Genomic DNA, 10058 nt, shown 5'->3' with positions numbered 1-10058 from the left:
TCTCTTTTTCTCTTTCACTTACATTTTCTTCCAGAATGAATTCTTTTGTTCTTTCTGTGCTTTATGCCTGTCTTTATTTTGACTCTAGTATTTTTGAACACTTACCATGTTTAGCCCATGTTTAATGTACTCTTTCTTAAAGCATTTTACTTGTTCTGAATATGGTAGGCTCATTTTTGTTCATACTTTTCCTAACCTATCTGGGACCTGTTAAAATTCTCCTTAATAGTTTAAGGAAGGTCAGTGAGTATTCTAGCAACATTCCTGTAACCTGAAGAACCTGTAGAATAAGAGAAAAACCCAATTAGATGTAGTAGTGTCTTGGGTTGAGATTTTGGCCCATGGTCAAGGTGAAGAAAAATTCCTGGACACCTTAGTGATCAATGCTATAACAACTCACCCACAAGTTATTTATTAACATTGCTGAGACATATTTTTTTCTATTAAGTTAATACCTCTCTCTCCAATTTCCTTCAGGAATACTTATTAAAATATATACCAAATATATAAAAATATGTTTAAAATAAAACTCTTCACAGGGTAGAACTGCCTGATAAATGAAGTTAGACCAAAAGTCTGCCAAAGAATTATTTATTTTTTGTACTAGAGAAAAATATAAACCATAAAAAGTTCCCCCTAGAGTTCATTTTCAACTTATTTAGTCATTAAAGCTTATACTCTAATTGTTTAAATATATTCGATCAATGTAAGTTTGGTCTATATTCTGAAACATTTAGTTTTTATTTACTTTCACTATTATAACAACAAAAGCTGTACAAACTGAAAATAAATTACCTCTTTGGACTCATCAGAGACTATAACTTAGAGGACAGACTGCCATCCTGAAATCTAAGGTAAAGGCAGAGAATCAACAGCAGAGATCTGCTTAGTTGGAGCAGATGCCAGTGGAGCCATAAACTGGTAGGAATGTCTAAATGATAATTTTGATGAATTGCTGAAGTTTGGATATGGAATGAGTGACAAACTCCTGGGGGAGTCTTAGGGAGATGAGCCACACTTTCAGGGGATTTACCTCGAGGAGGCTCACTGTGTTTTCACACTGAAAAGTCAAGAAAGATTCCTTGGTAGCTCTAGTCATAGGGAGAGAAAAATACTTTACCCACAGACGTATGCCGTCTGTGAAAATAACATTTTCCCATCTTCAAACCCTTTTACCCATCCTGTCTCTCTTAAGTGGGGAAACAAGTAAGATACACTAGTAAAGATTATAGCCCAAGCACACAGTCTCAACTCACTAAAATATGAAGATGTATCAAAAGATTATAAAAGCTTCCCCTCTCCTACACCTTATAACCACAGAAATAAGGCTCTAGCATAATAACAGAGAATTGCAGGTGAAAGAACTAAAAGACATAGGACCTATCTGAGGAGGATTTGTTAGTGGAACCCTAAGGCAACAGATGAGACAAAATAAAGTCACAAGAGGAATTTGAAGCCTTTGGCATCTATGCAAGAATAAGCATTACACAAAGACTTCACCCCAACCAGGTTACTATAAAACTTCACACTAAGTACTTCTTTTACCTTAGCTCCTATCACCCTGGCTTTTAAAAAATAACAAGAAATCTTAAATATAAGAAAAATCCCAGTCTTAGGAGATAAAGCGAACATCAGGACCAGACTCAGATATCACATAGATTTTGGAACTATTATACAAGAAATTTTAAATAACTTTGATTAGTATTTTAAGAGATAATGAAAAAAGTAAACAGCAAGCAGGAAGAATGGGTAAAGTAAGCAGTATGAGGAAAACTACAAGAAAGAATCAAAGGAAAATAAGAGAAATCAAAAACCATAAAATATAAATGAAGAGTGTCTTTGGTGTACAAGAGTATACTGGACATGGTGGAAGAAATATTTGATAAGTTTTAAGATATGTCAATAGAAACTTCAAAAACTAAAATTCATATAGAAAAAAAGAATAAAAACAACATTCAAGAATTATGAGGAAATTTTGAAAAATGTAGCCTATACGCTATTAAAATACCAGAGAAAAGAGAACGACTTGGGTAGAAGAAATATTTGAAATAACAATGGCCAAGAATTTTCCAAAATTTATGACAAACATCAAACCATAGATCCAGGAAGAATGGAGAATGCAAGGCAGAGCAAACACACACACACACACACACACACACACACACACACACATATAATATATATATATATATCATATTCAAACATCGAAAAACAAAGACAAAAATAAATCTTGAAAGACGAGAGAAAAATAAAACATTGCCTATTGAGGAACAAGAATATGAATTACAGCTGACTTCTTATCAGACACTATGTAGATAAGAAGACAGTGGAGTAAAATATTTAAAGTACTGAAAGAAAAAAGACACCAATTTAGAATTTTATATCCAGTGAAATTATCCTTCAAAAGTAAAGGGGGAAATAAGCCTTTTTTTTTTTTTTTTTTTTCAAATAGAAAGCCATTACCAGCAGACCAGCCCTACAAAAAGTTTTTAAAAATTCTTCATGGAGAAGGAAGATTATATAGGTCAGTATGCCAGACAAAATAATGACAGTCTAAAGAGATACATGTTGCAACCTTTTGAATCAGTGAATACGTTATCTTACGTACAAATAGGGACTTTTTACATGTGACTGAAATAAGAAATCTGAGATGGAGAAATTTTTCCAGATTACCCAGCTAGATCAAATACAATCACAAAGGTCAATACAAGGAGAAGAAGGAGGTGGAGGAGTTGAGGATGTAACAAAAGAGGCAGTGGTCATAGCGATATATGATTATGAGCCAAAGAATGAAAACAGGCTCTAGAAACTGGAAAGGGGAAGGAATAAATTCTCCCCAGAGCTTTCAGAGGGATGAAGCTTTTAATTAACCTTGATTTTAGCCCCATAAGACACAGTTTTGGCTTCTGTTGTTCAGAGCAGTAAGGTAATACATTTGACATTATCCTCCTAAATATATCTAACTACTTAAATAAATATAATTAAACAGCAAGATAGTAAATAACCATAACCACTAAGCTTGTGATAATTTGTTAAGCAGCAATTGGATAATAATACAGATTTTTGGTACCTGGAAAGTAGGAAGGTAGGTAGGTAGGTAGGTAGATAGATAGATAGATAGATAGATAGATAGATAGATAGATAGAAAGATAGTTATAATAAATATTTACAAGGAAATGACTTTGGAATGGAGCAATGGGTAAATGTAAAAAGCATGTTAAGAAGAAGCATAAATAGAAACACTGAGATTGTCTTGAACATTGTTAGTATAAATATGAATGTTAATGACTGTGCTGGAGAAAACTTAGAATAAAGTAAGAAACATGTTAAAGAAAACCTGTGCTGTCTAAGGGAATACTTACATCATCATAAACAAACTGTTGGTAGGTATGTATATTAAGAGCTGCTAGTGAAAACTCAGGAAGAAATGAGAACATTTCATTAGAAGTTGGAGTTATACAGTGGTGGAAAACATGAATGAACTACATGCTAAATTAAGCAAGAAGTGATGAAATGGAATATTTAGCTGAGTATACTTCTAAGAGAGTGTTGAGGGTATGGCCTTATTTCTCCTTACAGCTTGTGGGTAATTGCAAAAAGAAAGAGATACATTGAAAGAAGAACTGATAAACAAAAAGAATCCAAAACTTGATGAGTTGAGAAGCATGTATATAGAATAAAAAGAACTTAAAATTAAGAATTTCACCATCAGGAAAGCATGATCTAGAGGGGGGAAAAAAAAACCCTGAGAAGGTGGCTGATGACATTTTTCTATTACCTCAGAAAAATCAGAAGTTCACAGAATTGTGTCACACCAAAGTTACTTTGAAGAGACATCATTTATCTCCTGAATGCATTCAGTCATCTCAGCAGAGGCTAAATAGAAATAAGATTATCTAGAAAAAGATCTTTAGAGAAGCCTCTTGTCCAATAAATCCCCATTACATATCCAGGAGATCCATAAGGGTCTTGATAAATTTATACCACCAGAAGCACTGACACCTTGGCCTAAAATAGACAGAAAAAATATAAAACTAGGGAAGGACTTTGGAATCCTCAAATTCTATAGTTAGAAAAGAGGTTGGTAAGATAACTCAGCTGCAAACATGTTCTATTTTTCAGAAACAAACAAACAAACAGACAGAAAACCGAGGATGATCCTGAGAATAGAAATCTGAGCCCAGAGCCCAGCCCTAAGAATTTAAACACAGAGGGTGGAGCCATGATCCCAGCAGGCAGAGTCATGATCCCACAGAAGTTTATTCCCAAGCCTTGAAAATTAATGTTATTTCCTCACCTGGACTTTTAAATGTCTTAAGATCAGTGACATCATTTTTGTGGAGGTGATAATTAAGTTTATTTATTTATTTATTTCAATGGAATTACTGGAGTTTGAGCCCAGGACCTCGGGCATGATAAGCACACACTCTACCACTGAGCTATGTCCTCCCCCCACAAATTTTCTTTCATTTTTCTTCCCTTTTTAAAGGAGGTATCTGTAGCTGATATTCTATGGCTGTCCCATGGTTGTATCTTGGTAGTAAATCACATGTTTTTGATTTCACAGATGCATGAACGGAGAATTTTGTCCCAGAATGGATCATAGTCAGAGTCTAAGTTGCACATGATGTAAATGATTTAGGTGATTAAATTAGAAACTTTCAGCTGATGAGATTTAGACGAGATTTTGAACCTTAAATTGAGTATGTATTTTGTAGAGACGTCAGAAAATATTTGGATGGAGTGAATGTATTTTGCATGTATGACAGATGTGAATATATGGGGGCCAGAAGAGAGACTATGGTAAGAGGAATATGTTGTGATCCTCTTAACTGGGGAATATGTACGTTACATGTGAAACAGATGTTGCACATTGGATTAAGAATCTCTAAATGGGGTCATTATTGTGGATTAGCCCTGTAGGATGAATCAAATCACAAATGCCCTAATAAGGAAAAGATGGAGACAAGAGTCAGAGAGGGAGATAGGATAAAGAAAGCAAGGTTGGAGTGACATGTCCATGACTACCTCTAGCATCTGTATTCTCTCTCACACACACACAAACACACAACAAAAACAAAAACAAAAACAAAAACTTCCAGAAGAAGACAATAATCTGTGTTGTTCTAATGCATTAGTTTGCAGTTAATTTATCTGAATAGCAACAGAAAACAAATATAATCAGAAATTCTAATCTATATAAGAAATGGAAGAGTCAGAGCATTAATAAAGGTAAAATAAATCTTTAATTTTGCCCATTCTTAATTAATGTAAAAGGTATCTGTGTTTAAAGTAACACGAATATGAGGTCAAATTTAGCCTAAAGCAAGCAGAAGAAAAGAAATTTGAAAAATCAGATAAAAAAGGCAATGAAATTGGAAACAGGAAAAAAATAGGGAAAACCAACAAAACAAAAACTGTTCCTTTAAAAAGACAAGTCAAATTGATAAACTTCAAGCCAGAAGTAACAAGAAAAAAGAGAGATGCAAATTACCAACATTGAAATAAAACCAGGGTCATAATTACTCTTTCTATAGATGTTGAGAAATATAATGAATAACTCTATAGCCAAAAATTTGATAATTTAGCTGAAATAGATAAATTCCTTGAACTGCATAAACTTCTGAAGTGCACACAAGGGGAAATAGATAGTCTGAACAGGCCTATAGTTATTAAATAAATTAAATTCATAATTAATAACCTTAAATAAGGAAGCTCAAGGCCTAGATGATTTCATCAGTGAATTTTATCAAGCATTTAAAGACAGAAATCATATCAATTATCCAAAATCTCTTTTAGAAAGTAGAAGCAGAGGGAACACTTCCTAATTCATTCTATGAAGCCAGAATTACCTTAATATTAAAAGCAGATAAAGATATTACAGAATGGAAAACAAAAGATCAGTATCTCTTACGAGCATGTATGTAAAATTCCTCAACAAAATATTATCAAATCAAATTTGAAAATATATAAGAGAATTCTATACCATAGTCAAGTGGAACTTCCTTCAGGTAGGCAGAGCTGCTTTACATTCAAAAGTCAATGTAATCCAAATCTCATACTCCCAGCTTTATCCCTTCCCATCTCCTTTCCCTGGTAACCATAAGATTGTTTACTATGTCTGAACATCTATGTCTGTTTTGTGGATGAGTTCACAGTGTCCTTTTTTTCCCCTTTTTTTTCCTATTAGATCTCTCATATGAGTGACATCATATTGGTATTTTTCTTTCTCTTTCTTTGAAATTTGTAAATGTTAGCTGCTATATATAAAAATAGATTTTAAAAAACAAGTTTCTTCTGTATAGCACAGGGAACTATATTCACTATCTTGTGATAACCTTTAATGAAAAAGAATATAAAAATGAATATATGTATGTATATGCATGACTGGGGCATTGTGCTGTACATCAAAAATTGACACATTACAACTGACTGTACTTCAAAAAAAATCAGTGTAATCCACCACATTACAGACTAATGAATAAGAACATCATATAATCCTATTGATTAAGACAGAAAAGGCATTTGACTGAATCCAAATCTATTCAAAATAAAAACTTCCAGCAAGCTAGAATAGAGGTGAAATCTCTCCCTCAATCTGATGAATATTCACACAAATCCTACAGATGCCATTGTACTTACCATTGAGAAACTGGGAGCTTTTCTTCTAAGACTGGGAACATAGCAAGAATATTCTTTCTCACATTCCTATTCAACATCATCTTGTAAATCTTAGCTAATTCATAGGACACAGAAAATAAATTTAAAAATTACAAATAGAAAAAAAGGAAGAAAATGGTTTGCTTTCCTATGACATGATTGTCTATGTAACAAATACCAGGGAATAAATAACAACAACAACAACAACAACCACAACAACAAGACCTCCTGAACCTAATAGCAAGTATAACAAAGTCTCAGGAAATAAGATTAATATACGAACGTTAACTGTTTTTATAAATATCAGTGAAGAACAATTGGAGAGTTGAAATTTTTGAAAAATACTATTTACAATGGCATGAAAAAGAAGAAATTCTTAGATATAAATCTAACAAAGATGTACAAGTCCTATAAATGGAAAACTACAAAATGCTGATGAGAAAAATAAATGATGGGATGCTTAATGTCCATATTTTAGAAGATTCAGTATTTTTAAGATGCTAATTCTTCCCTATTTGATGTTGTAGATTCAATGCAATCTCAGTCAAAATCCCAGAAAGTCATTTTGTAAATATCAAAAAACAGTATCTAAAGTTTATATGGAAAAACAAAAGACCTTAAATAGTTGTTTATAGTAAAGGAAACTGGATGGGGAATAGGTGGAAAATCTCTGTAACTAACTTCACAATTTTTCTGTAACTTTAAATGTGTTCTAAAGACAAAGTTTATCTTAAAATAACTATTTCCCCTGAGTGAAGTACATAAACAGCAAAGGAATTTTTATTATTTCCTTTCTTCAGTCCATCCATTACTTTTCTGTCTTCAGTCTAAAGAAAACAATTATCTTCAGGCTCTGAATATATCTTCAGATATTGCAACTGATCAAATAATCCCTTATATTAATACTTAGTGTTACGTACATGCTTTTTAGTTCTTAAACGGATCATCAACCTTAACCACCATCAACTATTTCTTCTACTTATATAACCCTCAAGTGGACATGAGAATATCCTGTTGTTTAACTATTTCATTAAAAAGTGAAAAAAAAAAGTGTCTTTACATGGATATATTAGTTTAATTGAATTAATTTGCAGTTGCAAATTATGATTATTATCAAATTCAGTCGTACTTACTTTTATCTAGTTTTACCCATTATTTATATACCTGCAGTTGAATATACAAGAACACTCTTCCTTCACTTTCAGTGAGAATTTAGGTATGTAAGCAAACCAGCTCTGCACTTAGACAGCTGGGATTCTAAAATTCTAGCTATTCAGTTACAAGCAATGTGGTGGGAAATTCACACAAACTACTTCTCTTCATTTCTAAAATGGAGATAATGACAAGTCAAAATATCATTATCTGACACATAATATACTCTTAAAAGTATAATTATTAGAAATTATTACTTGAATTTGTAAAATTGTTGGTTTGCAATCTTGAGTTCCTCAGGTGAAATTTGAAACTGGCTCCCATACATGGAGGGCAAGGACAGACCAAAGAAAAAGGCAGATCACTCCAGATTGACAGATGGCAAGTTTAATAGGCAGTAGATCTTTGTAACCAGCTTAAAGTTTTTATAGAGGTTTTAACTGGATTCAGTCACATATTCAGTCTGGATGGTTTCAATAACACATTACTTCTCTCAAGGCTGTGTCTTTAAAACAGCTGCTGGAATGTATATTCCAAGGACAAGGGAAGAGGTGAGGGATCTCTGATTGTCTGGCTGCATCTTATGGATCAACCTTTGGTCACATCCTCTTGATGACTTCCTTGAAGAAAAAAAGGCTCCAGATAAATGAGGATTGTTCTGATATAGCTGTTATTGTACAAAGAAAGAGACCAAGAGAGAGTGGGGAGAGAGAGAGAGCCTAGAATTAGGAGGAGGGAAAAGTAAGCTATGGTATAAAGAAGAATTAGAAGAAAAGATAGACATCAAAACAATCACACCCCTATTGGAGGGAAGAGTACACCACCTTTGTATTTCATTGATTGAATAGGGAATAGAATGTTAGGCAAAAGCTATCATAATAGTAAATAGCATTAGAGTTCCACAACTTTAATTTAATTGGAGAAAGATATGAACTGAAACCTTACCTTTACTTTATTGCAAAAAGAAGCAATACTTAGAATGGTTTAAGGCAAAGATTTAGAAAATGGATAGGAGCTTTCTAGGTAGATGTGAAATCAAGATGACTCAAAGAATGGTAGAGACTTAAAAAGAAATGGAAAAAACAAGAAAGGAAAATGAAAAAGAAACTGTCATGAATAGTGTAAATAATCCTAATCAGTTTCAGATACAGATAGATGGATCAATAGCTAGTTAGATAGCTAGACATATGATAGATTTGATGGACTTGCTCCCTTTTGAAAAAAATCAGCTGGCAATTAATCAATTGCAAATGAAGCATTTAGTAGGACAGTCCAATTTTGTTCAGGAATTTCTATTGCAATAGCATTGCTCTATGTCTGTCTATTTTAAAGGAAATCTACCTATTAATCTATCAATCTATCTATTTAACATCATCCCTCTTTCTGTCTATCCCCCTCCAAGGAGGAGAAAATAAGCTATCTTACAAAGAAGACTCAGAGGAAGATGAGTCAAAACATATTCTTCTACCTATTGCAGAGAATGGAAAATTACCATTAGAGTCAGACATTTGCATTTCCCCCCCAACAAATTGTGAATAGAATGTTACGCCTAAGCTATCTTGGTAGCAAACAGCATTGAGTCTCATCAGCTTTAATCTAAATGGAGAAAAGACATGAAGGCAAACCCTTGTCCTTACTTACTTGCAAGCAGAAGCAATGCTTAGAGAGTTGTTTATCTTTGTGTATGAGATCATGTGTGTGTATTTGATAATTTATACTTACGTATGTTAAAAATTTATTTAGAATGAGTACAAAATGGATGTTTTTTGTCAACTGAATATTCTGATGAATTCAATGCTTACACATTCTGTGAAATGTCCAAAAGATCAAACCTTTTAAAAAGTCATAGGAATATGATCCAGGAATCCCACTTCTGGGCATATATCTAGAGAAAATGCTAATTCAAAAAGATATGTGCACCCCAATGTTCACAGCAGCATTATTTATAGTAGTCAAGACATGGAAACACCCTAAATGTCCATCAACAGATGAATGGATGAAGAAGATGTGGTGTATATATACATTGGAATATCATTCAACCATAAAAAAGAATGAAATAATGCCATTTGCAGCAACATGAATGGACCTAGAGATTATCATATTAAGGGAAGTCAGACAGAGAAAGACAAATATCAAATGGTATCACTGATATGTGGAATCTAACAAAAAAATGATACGAATGAACTTATTTACAAATCAGAAATAGACTCACAGACACCAAAGGAGAAGGTGTTGGGAGAGGGATA

The sequence above is a fragment of the Camelus ferus genome, chromosome 1 (genome assembly GCF_009834535.1).
Source record: "Camelus ferus isolate YT-003-E chromosome 1, BCGSAC_Cfer_1.0, whole genome shotgun sequence".
Lineage (NCBI taxonomy): Eukaryota > Metazoa > Chordata > Mammalia > Artiodactyla > Camelidae > Camelus > Camelus ferus.
This window is presented reverse-complemented; position numbering follows the sequence as displayed.